The sequence below is a fragment of the Arachis hypogaea genome, chromosome 12 (genome assembly GCF_003086295.3).
Source record: "Arachis hypogaea cultivar Tifrunner chromosome 12, arahy.Tifrunner.gnm2.J5K5, whole genome shotgun sequence".
Taxonomy (NCBI): Eukaryota; Viridiplantae; Streptophyta; class Magnoliopsida; order Fabales; family Fabaceae; genus Arachis; species Arachis hypogaea.
Genome location: NC_092047.1, coordinates 56,011,202 through 56,022,348, shown reverse-complemented (window position 1 = coordinate 56,022,348; position 11,147 = coordinate 56,011,202). Strand labels below are relative to the sequence as shown.

The window sequence follows — 11,147 nt, the reverse complement described above, 5'->3', positions numbered from 1 at the left end:
GTCAAGCGAATCAAGTGTTGGTTGAGTGATTTGTGACTTGCAGAATGTAAATTGCATGAAATTAAAGAAAGCAGGGAATTAAATTGCTGAATCTTAAAGAACAAGAAATTAAATGGCAGAAACTTAAAGTGCAAGAAATGTAAATTGCGGAATCTTAAAGTGCAAGAAATATAAATTGCTTGAAATGTAAAGGGGATTGGGATGTGGATTTGCAGAATTTAAACAAAGAAAAACTAAATTGCATCAAACAGAAGAGGGAAGGGGAATTGGGATTGAACCGGAAACAAAGCAGTAAAGTAAATGAACATAAGAGGCAGTAAACAGGGAATTGAAATGAGAATTTCAGATCTCAGGACCCAGAGACTAGAAAACCAAGTCTAGATCTCAATGCCTTCCTAGATCCAATACGAACAATGGCAAGGAAATTGTAAATTGCAAAGAAAAGAGATGAAGAACAATGAACCGGAAATGAAATTCAATTAACAGTAAAATAAAGAAACAGAGAGATCTAAGATTGAAATTGAAACAGAATTTCTTCAATTCTCCAATCCAAGATCCAAGACAAAAGTAAAATGAAATTGCAAGTAAAAGGAAACAAAGAAATTCAAGTTCACTCTGTAACAAAAGCTTCCCAAAAACTATTCTGAAAATTCTAAAAGGAAAGCTCTAAAAGAAAACTCTCCAGCCAAAGCTCTTCGAAAACTATTATGAAAATTCTAAAAGGAAAGCTCTAAAAGAAAACTCTCCAGCCAAAAAGCTCCCTCAACAAATTGAATTCTATCCTATTTATACACTTTTCCAAAATGATCTTCAAGCCTTGAGTTGGGCCTTTGTTCTTGGTGGAATTGGGTTGAAAGAGGCCTTGGTTGATTGCTCTTGAAGATTGAAGAAGAACCGAAGTGAACCAATTGAACCGGAAATGGAGTTAGCCAACGTTGGTCTTCAACGTTAGGGTCAAAGTTAGGGGTCTAACTTTGACCCTAACTTTTCATATCAGCAAACCACATTCTTCTGGTTTAGACGTTGGCGCCAACGTTAGGGGTCTAACTTTGACCCTAACGTTGGCCTTGCTTGGTGTGATTGGTGCCAACGTTAGCCTCCACGTTAGGGGGCTAACGTTGGCGCAAACGTTGCCTACTCCCCCATTGTGATTTAAGTGCCAACGTTAGCCTCCAAGTTAGGGGGCTAACGTTGGCGCAAACGTTGGTAGCCCAGGGAGAAACTCTCAAGTTCCAACGTTAGCCTCCAAGTTAGGGGGCTAACGTTGGAGCTAACGTTGGCTACTTCCAAAGAGTGATTCATATGCCCAACGTTAGCCTCCAAGTTAGGGGGCTAACGTTGGGGCTAACTTCATGCAACCCGGTTCAATTTTCACTTATTCCATTGTCCTCTCTTCACTCCTAGCCATTCCTCTTTGCTTCAACCTTTCTCCAAGCCTTCTTCACCTATCATTGATCAACCAAACTAATCAAAGTTTTGCTCAAAATCATGAGGTATTCAATCTTCCACAATATGCAACAAATATAGTTCAAAACCTCATGAAATGGCATGAATTCACATATGGTTGGTTCAATCAAGGGAAACATGAAAATCTACTCAATTAGCTTGCTTGTAGCTTAAGAAAGTGCATAATTCTAATGAAAACAAAAGAAAAAGACTAGCTAAAATGGGCTAGGATGACTTGTCATCACAACACCAAACTTAAAGCTTGCTTGTCCCCAAGCAAGAAATAGATTTATGCTCCAAGGTTCTTTCAATTAAGATGGATTGAGGAACACTTGTAAAGTGCAGTGAGTGAAGTGATCAAGTATCAGTGGGGTGAACTCTAAATCATATGCTCATGCAAGGGTTTCAGTGCTCACTAGTCCTTACATATTGGGAGTCGTAGGTCTTAGGATTTTCATCCAAATGGTACCATGGAGATCTCTTTATGTGTAATCACCTTGAAGCAGCTTATAGTTTCTGTGCCTTGGTCTCGACTCTAAGTATCATGTCTCAAAGCGGCTCTTTAGATAAGCTTTCAATCAATACTCCTAAACCAGTTGGTTTTAAGGTATTAGGTGTTAAAGCACCCCTAAGGATTTACTTGCTCAAGCCTCTTTCCTTGACACACTTCAACCACAAGCATTTTACTAGGCTAACAACTCTTTGAGTCATTGTTTCTTCTTTCTTTTCTGCCTAGTAATTGATGCTCAGAGCCTTGGACCATGTTCTTTTTGTTTTTGTATTTTCTTTTCTTTCTTTTGTTTTGTTTGCTGCTTCTTGGATCAATAGATTTTTGAGAATCTCCACAATACTTCTTTGAACTTCATGTCCCGCCTATGAGCTCCCATGCAAGTTTTCACAAGCATGCAACCTCAGTACAAAATCGTATAACCAGAACCACCACTTCTCCTAATCTTTTGCTTGCCTCAAAATTGTTTAATTCCTCAATCCTTCTTTTCAAAGAACTTTCATGTGATGCATTTCTTGGAAATTGAGTGCAAACAAGTTTTGAAGATAAGAATGTTGTGAATGATCAAACATCTTGCTTATTGAATTATAAAGAAAGAAATTATACTATGTATGCAGGCAGGGGTAAATAGAAAAGAAACTATACTATGCAGACAGGCAGGGTAGATCAGGATACAATCCAACTCTCAATCACAGCAATATTTAATGCAAAACAATGACTTAACAATACAACCTGTTGAAGTTTACTTTCTTTCCTTCTTCTCATCATCATCATTGCTGGCCTTCATGTTCATCTTTTGTTTCTTTGGTTGATGATGCTTAATCCTTCCAACAGTTTGTATGGACCTCTGCAATGATATTGAAAGTTGCTTGTTCCCCAAGCACTTGAAAAATGGTTAGCTTGCATGATTTATTTGTGGCTTTTGTACTTACTTTGGTGTGGGCACACCAAACTTAGTACCTTGCCAATGCATTAGATTAACCATGTGTAAAACTCTTTTTCTTTTTCAAAAATGACAAAACTGAAAACTAGGAAACAGCAGAATAGTTAACTAGTTTATACAACATGCTTGAAGCCAGCATTATGCAGAAATTGAGAATGTGTTTTATGATGGGATTTTGGTGAAACACCAAACTTAGAATCTTTCATTCTCCCTTAGATTGTTTTGGTGTGCAACACCAAACTTAGCTTCTTGCAATATAGATAAAACTAATTAACCTTTTTATTAAAATAGCTATGAAAAGAAAACTACCTCAGGTTGGGTTGCCTCCCAACAAAGCGCTTCTTTATTGTCACTAGCTTGACATCCTTCATTCTTTGATCATGGAGGCTGAAAATCATAGTGCCTCAGCTTTTCTCCTCTCACTATGGACTTCCTTACTGTCTCCTCCATTTCTTGGTGCCCTTCTTCAGAAATTCCAGAGATGGAGAACTCTCTCTTAGTTCATGTCATACAACCAAAACAGCAAAGATGCACAGAGCATTCTGTAGCTTGAGTGCAGTGGGGGTTAGTAGAGACAAAGTCTCAAACAGTTAGTGTGCAAGTCAAAAATTAAAGAAACAGAAAAGAAAAAATGCTTGATCTAGATCACCACCTCACTTAATCATTGTCAATCTATTCAATCCCCGGCAACGGCGCCAAAAACTTGATGAGTTATTTTGGTGAGAAACGAATCTCTTCCAAAACATCACAAAACTAACCGGCAAGTGTACCGGGTCGTATCAAGTAATAAAAACTCACGGGAGTGAGGTCGATCCCACAAGGATTGAAGGATTGAGCAATTTTAGTTTAGTGGTTGATTTAGTCAAGCGAATCAAGTGTTGGTTGAGTGATTTGTGACTTGCAGAATGTAAATTGCATGAAATTAAAGAAAGCAGGGAATTAAATTGCTGAATCTTAAAGAACAAGAAATTAAATGGCAGAAACTTAAAGTGCAAGAAATGTAAATTGCGGAATCTTAAAGTGCAAGAAATATAAATTGCTTGAAATGTAAAGGGGATTGGGATGTGGATTTGCAGAATTTAAACAAAGAAAAACTAAATTGCATCAAACAGAAGAGGGAAGGGGAATTGGGATTGAACCGGAAACAAAGCAGTAAAGTAAATGAACATAAGAGGCAGTAAACAGGGAATTGAAATGAGAATTTCAGATCTCAGGACCCAAAGACTAGAAAACCAAGTCTAGATCTCAATGCCTTCCTAGATCCAATACGAACAATGGCAAGGAAATTGTAAATTGCAAAGAAAAGAGATGAAGAACAATGAACCGGAAATGAAATTCAATTAACAGTAAAATAAAGAAACAGAGAGATCTAAGATTGAAATTGAAACAGAATTTCTTCAATTCTCCAATCCAAGATCCAAGACAAAAGTAAAATGAAATTGCAAGTAAAAGGAAACAAAGAAATTCAAGTTCACTCTGTAACAAAAGCTTCCCAAAAACTATTCTGAAAATTCTAAAAGGAAAGCTCTAAAAGAAAACTCTCCAGCCAAAGCTCTTCGAAAACTATTATGAAAATTCTAAAAGGAAAGCTCTAAAAGAAAACTCTCCAGCCAAAAAGCTCCCTCAACAAATTGAATTCTATCCTATTTATACACTTTTCCAAAATGATCTTCAAGCCTTGAGTTGGGCCTTTGTTCTTGGTGGAATTGGGTTGAAAGAGGCCTTGGTTGATTGCTCTTGAAGATTGAAGAAGAACCGAAGTGAACCAATTGAACCGGAAATGGAGTTAGCCAACGTTGGTCTTCAACGTTAGGGTCAAAGTTAGGGGTCTAACTTTGACCCTAACTTTTCATATCAGCAAACCACATTCTTCTGGTTTAGACGTTGGCGCCAACGTTAGGGGTCTAACTTTGACCCTAACGTTGGCCTTGCTTGGTGTGATTGGTGCCAACGTTAGCCTCCACGTTAGGGGGCTAACGTTGGCGCAAACGTTGCCTACTCCCCCATTGTGATTTAAGTGCCAACGTTAGCCTCCAAGTTAGGGGGCTAACGTTGGCGCAAACGTTGGTAGCCCAGGGAGAAACTCTCAAGTTCCAACGTTAGCCTCCAAGTTAGGGGGCTAACGTTGGAGCTAACGTTGGCTACTTCCAAAGAGTGATTCATATGCCCAACGTTAGCCTCCAAGTTAGGGGGCTAACGTTGGGGCTAACTTCATGCAACCCGGTTCAATTTTCACTTATTCCATTGTCCTCTCTTCACTCCTAGCCATTCCTCTTTGCTTCAACCTTTCTCCAAGCCTTCTTCACCTATCATTGATCAACCAAACTAATCAAAGTTTTGCTCAAAATCATGAGGTATTCAATCTTCCACAATATGCAACAAATATAGTTCAAAACCTCATGAAATGGCATGAATTCACATATGGTTGGTTCAATCAAGGGAAACATGAAAATCTACTCAATTAGCTTGCTTGTAGCTTAAGAAAGTGCATAATTCTAATGAAAACAAAAGAAAAAGACTAGCTAAAATGGGCTAGGATGACTTGTCATCACTGATCCATGATCACCTGCTGAAGCTTGGCTGGCCATTGGCCATGTCTAGTGTTTTGGACTGAAGCCTTCTTTGAAAGCTTGGCTGGCTAGTGAGCCATGTCTAATTCCTGGACTGAAGCTTTAGACTAAGAATGCAAGATTCCTGGAATTCATATTAAAAATTTTGGAATCCTTATTTTTCTTTTTCATATAATTTTCGAAAAAATATAAAATAAAAATCCAAAAAAAATTAGAAAATCATAAAAATAAAAAATATTTCCTGTTTCTTGTTTGAGTCTTGAGTCACATTATAAGTTTGGTGTCACTTGCATATGCATCTTGCATTTTTCGAAAATATCATGCATTCATAGTGTTCTTCATGATCTTCAAGTTGTTCTTGGTAAGTCTTCTTGTTTGATCTTGATGATTTTTTGTTTTGTGTCTTATCATGTTTATCATATGCATTCTTGAATTCTTATTGCCTAAGCATTAAAGAATTCTAAGTTTGGTGTCTTGCATGTTTTCTTTGCATTAAAAATTTTTCAAAAATATGTTCTTGATGTTCATCATGATCTTCATAGTGTTCTTGGTGTTCATCTTGACATTCATAGCATTCTTGCATGCATTCATTATTTTGATCTAAAAATTTCATGCATTGCATCATTTTTCTTGTTTTTCTCGTGCATCATAAAAATTCAAAAATAAAAAAAAAAATTTATATTTTTCCCTTTTTCTCTCATCAAATTCGAAAATTTGAGTTGACTTTTTCAAAATTTTTTTAAATCAAGTTGTTTCTCATGAGTCAAATCAAATTTTCAATTTGAAAATCTTATCTTTTTCAAAATCCTTTTTCAAAAATCAAATCTTTTTCAAAATTCTTAGTTATTTTCGAAAATCCCAAAAAAATATTTTTCAAAAATCTTTTTCTTATTTTTATACAAAATTTTCGAAAATAACATAATCAATTAATGTTTTGATTCAAAAATTTGAAGTTTGTTACTTGCTTGTTAAGAAAGATTCAAACTTTGAGTTCTAGAATCATATCTTGTGATTTCTTATGAATCAAGTCATTAATTGAGATTTTAAAAATCAAATCTTTTTCAAAAACTAATTTCTATCATATCTTTTCAAAAATATCTTCTCATCTTATCTTTTTCAAAAATATCTTTTCAAAATATCTTTCCTAACCTCCTAACTTCCTATCTTTTCAAAATTTGTTTCAACTAACTAACTAACTTTTTGTTTGTTTCTTAACTTTTTCAAAACTACCTAACTAACTCTCTCTCTCTCTAATTTTCGAAAATATCTCCCCTCTTTTTCAAAATTTCTTTTTAATTAACTATTATTTTAAATTTTAAATCTTAATTTTCGAAAATTACTAACATTTTTCAAAAACTATTTTCAAAAATCACTAACTCCTTTTCAAAAATAATTTTCGAAAATTATCCCTCCCCCATCCTACTCTATTTATTCATTCATATCCTAACATCTCATCTCACATCTCTTCCATCCGTACAGTTGTGTTTCTTCCTTTACATCACATTCTTTGTCTCCCCCTCTTTCCTTCCACTCACAAAGGGATCCCTATACTGTGGTATAAAGGATCTCTATTATTATTATTATTTTTCTGTGCCTTCTTCTTTGTCATATGAGCAGGAGCAAGGATAAGAACATTCTTGTTGAAGCAGATCCAGAACCTGAAAGGACTCTGAAGAGAAAATTAAGAGAAGCTAAAATACAACAATCCAGAGATAACCTTTCAGAAATTTTCGAACAGGAAAAGGAGATGGCAGCCGAAAATAATAATAATGCAAGGAAGATGCTTGGTGACTTTACTGCACCTAATTCCAATTTACATGGAAGAAGCATCTCCATTCCTGCCATTGGAGCAAACAACTTTGAGCTGAAACCTCAGTTAGTTTCTCTGATGCAGCAGAACTGCAAGTTTCATGGACTTCCATCTGAAGATCCTTTTCAGTTCTTAACTGAATTCTTGCAGATATGTGATACTGTTAAGACTAATGGAGTAGATCCTGAAGTCTACAGGCTCATGCTTTTCCCTTTTGCTGTAAGAGACAGAGCTAGATTATGGTTGGATTCCCAACCCAAAGACAGCCTGAACTCTTGGGATAAGCTGGTCACGACTTTCTTAGCCAAGTACTTTCCTCCTCAAAAGTTGAGCAAGCTTAGAGCTGATGTTCAAACCTTCAGACAGAAAGAAGGTGAATCCCTCTATGAAGCTTGGGAAAGATACAAACAGTTGACCAAAAAGTGTCCTTCTGACATGCTTTCAGAATGGACCATCCTGGATATATTCTATGATGGTTTATCTGAGCTATCAAAGATGTCACTGGACACTTCTGCAGGTGGATCCATTCACCTAAAGAAAACGCCTACAGAAGCTCAAGAACTCATTGACATGGTTGCTAATAACCAGTTCATGTACACTTCTGAAAGGAATCCTGTGAATAATGGGACGCCTATGAAGAAGGGAGTTCTTGAGGTTGATACTCTGAATGCCATATTGGCTCAGAATAAAATATTGACTCAGCAAGTCAATATGATTTCTCAGAGTCTGCATGGAATGCAAGCTGCATCCAACAGTACTCAAGAGGCATCTTCTGAAGAAGAAACTTATGATCCTGAGAACCCTGCAATAGCAGAGGTAAATTACTTAGGTGAACCTTATGGAAACACCTATAACTCAACATGGAGAAATCATCCAAATTTCTCATGGAAGGATCAAAAGCCTCAACAAGGCTTTAATAATGGTGGAAGAAACAGGTTTAGCAATAGCAAGCCTTTTCCATCATCAACTCAGCAACAGACAGAGAACTCTGAACAAAATGCTTCTAATTTAGCAAATCTAGTCTCTGATCTATCTAAGGCCACTGTAAGTTTCATGAATGAAACAAGGTCTTCCATTAGAAATTTGGAAGCACAAGTGGGCCAGCTGAGTAAAAGGATCACTAAAATCCCTCCTAGTACTCTCCCAAGCAATACAGAAGAGAACCCAAAAGGAGAGTGCAAGGCCATTGACATAAGCGCCATGGCCGAACCTGTGAGGAGAGGAGAGGACGTGAATCCCAAGGAGGAAGACCTCCTGGGACGTCCAGTGATCAATAAGGAGCTTCCCTCTGAGGAACCAAAGGACTCTGAGGCTCATCTAGAGACCATAGAGATTCCATTGAACCTCCTTATGCCCTTCATGAGCTCTGATGAGTATTCCTCTTCTGAAGAGAATGAGGATGTTACTGAAGAGCAAACTGCCAAGTTTCTTGGTGCAATCATGAAGCTGAATGCCAAATTATTTGGCATTGATACTTGGGAAGTTGAACCTCCCTTGTTCATCAATGAACTAAGTGATCTGGATCAACTGACATTGCCTCAGAAGAAACAGGATCCTGGAAAGTTCATAATACCATGTACCATAGGCACTATGATCTTTAAAGCTCTTTGTGACCTTGGTTCAGGAATAAACCTCATGCCCCTCTCTGTAATAGAGAAACTGGGAATCTATGGGGTGCAAGCTGCTAAAATCTCACTAGAGATGGCAGACAGCTCAAGAAAACAGGCTTATGGACAAGTAGAAGATGTATTAGTAAAGGTTGAGGGCCTTTACATACCTACTGATTTCATAGTCCTGGATACTGGAAAGGAAGAGGATGAATCCATCATCCTAGGAAGACCTTTCCTGGCCACAGCAAGAGCTGTGATTGATGTTGACAGAGGTGAAATAGTCCTTCAATGGAATGAGAACTCCCTTGTATTCAAAACTCAAGGATCTCCCTCTGCAACCATGGAGAGGAAGCTTGAAAAGCTTCTCTCAAAGCAGAGTCAACCAGAGCCCCCACAGTCAAACTCTAAGTTTGGTGTTGGGAGGCCACAACCAAACTCTAAGTTTGGTGTTGAACTCCCATATCCAAACTCTAAGTTTGGTGTTGGAGAGTCTCACAAAGCTCTGCACATCTGTGAGGCTCCATGAGAGCCCACTGTCAAGCTATTGACATTAAAGAAGCGCTTATTGGGAGGCAACCCAATGTTTATCTAATTCTTATTTTTTATTGTTTTTCATGTTTTCTTAGGTTCATGATCATGTGGAGTCACAAAATAAACAGAAAAATTGAAAATGGAATCAAAAACAGCAGAAGAAAAATCACACCCTCGAGGAGCATCTGTTTGGCGTTCAGCGCCAGAACAGAGCATGATTCTGGCGCTGAACGCCCAAAATGGGCAGCTTCTGGGCGCTGAACGCCAGAACAGGCATGGTTCTGGCGTTTAACGCCAGAAATGGCACACAGATGGGCGTTGAACGCCCAAAATGGCCACCAACCTGGCGCTGAACGCCCAAAGTTGGGTACAAAGGCATTTTTACATGCCTAATGGGTGCAGGGATGTAAATGCCTTGACACCTCAGGATCTGTGGACCCCACAGGATCCCCACCTACCTCCACTCACTCCTTCTCACCACTCTCTTTCGCACAACCCCACAAACACTCTTCCCTAAAAACCCCTCACCAATCACCTCAATCTCTCTTCCCCACTAAACCTTCACCACTCACATCCATCTCCTCTTCCCCCTAAACCTACCTCATAAACTCCACCTACCTTCAAAATTCAAAACCAATTTCCCACCCAAACCCACCCATATGGCCGAACCTTAACCCCCCTCCCTTCCCTATATAAAGACCTCCACTCTTCATCAAATTCACACAACACACCCCTATACACTCCTCTTGGCCGAAACCACATTCCCTCTCCCTCTCCATATTTCTTCTTCTTCTTCTTCTATTCTTTTGTTTATTGCTCGAGGGCGAGCAATATTCTAAGTTTGGTGTGGTAAAAGCATAGCTTTTTTGTTTTTCCATTACCATTGATGGCATCTAAGACCGGAGAATCCTCTAGAAGAGGGAAAGGGAAGATAAAAGCTTCCACATCCGAGTCATGGGAGATGGAAAGGTTCATCTCTAAAGCCTATCAAGACCACTTCTATGATGTTGTGGCCAAGAAGAAGGTGATCCCTGAGGTCCCTTTTAAACTCAAAAGAAATGAGTATCCGGAGATCCGACATGAAATTCAAAGAAGAGGTTGGAAAGTTCTAACAAATCCCATCCAACAAGTCGGCATCCTAATGGTTCAAGAGTTCTATGCCAATGCATGGATCACTAAGAACCATGATCAAAGTAAGAACCCGGATCCAAAGAACTATGTTACAATGGTTCGGGGGAAATACTTAGATTTTAGTCCGGAATATGTGAGGTTGGCGTTCAACTTGCCATACATGGAAGAGAACGCACGCCCCTACACAAGGAGAATCAACTTTGATCAAAGGTTGGACAAGTCCTTATGGACATATGTGTAGAAGGAGCTCAATGGAAGATTGACTCCAAAGGCAAGCCGGTTCAACTAAGAAGATTGGACCTCAAGCCTATTGCTAGAGGATGGTTGGAGTTTATTCAATGCTCAATCATTCCCACTAGCAACTGGTCTGAAGTTACTATAGACCGGGCCATCATGATCCATAGCATCATGATTGGAGAAGAGGTGGAAGTTCATGAGATTATACCTCAAGAACTCTACAAGGTGGCTGACAAGTCCTCCACGATGGCAAGGTTAGCCTTTCCTCACCTCATTTGCCACCTATGCAATTCAGCTGGGATTGACATAGAGGGAGATATCCTCATTAAAGAGGAAAAGCCCATCACTAAGAAAAAGATGG

The 11,147-nt window shown here is 38.5% G+C and overlaps 1 non-coding gene across 1 annotated transcript; it reads right to left on the bottom strand.

Annotated features, from left to right (window-relative positions):
• Positions 1 to 7,610: 7,610 nt before the first annotated feature.
• Positions 7,611 to 7,718, bottom strand: LOC112730952 (small nucleolar RNA R71). The gene has a single exon (XR_003166751.1). It is a non-coding gene; the product is annotated as a small nucleolar RNA R71 (small nucleolar RNA).
• Between the last annotated feature and the right edge of the window lie 3,429 nt (positions 7,719 to 11,147).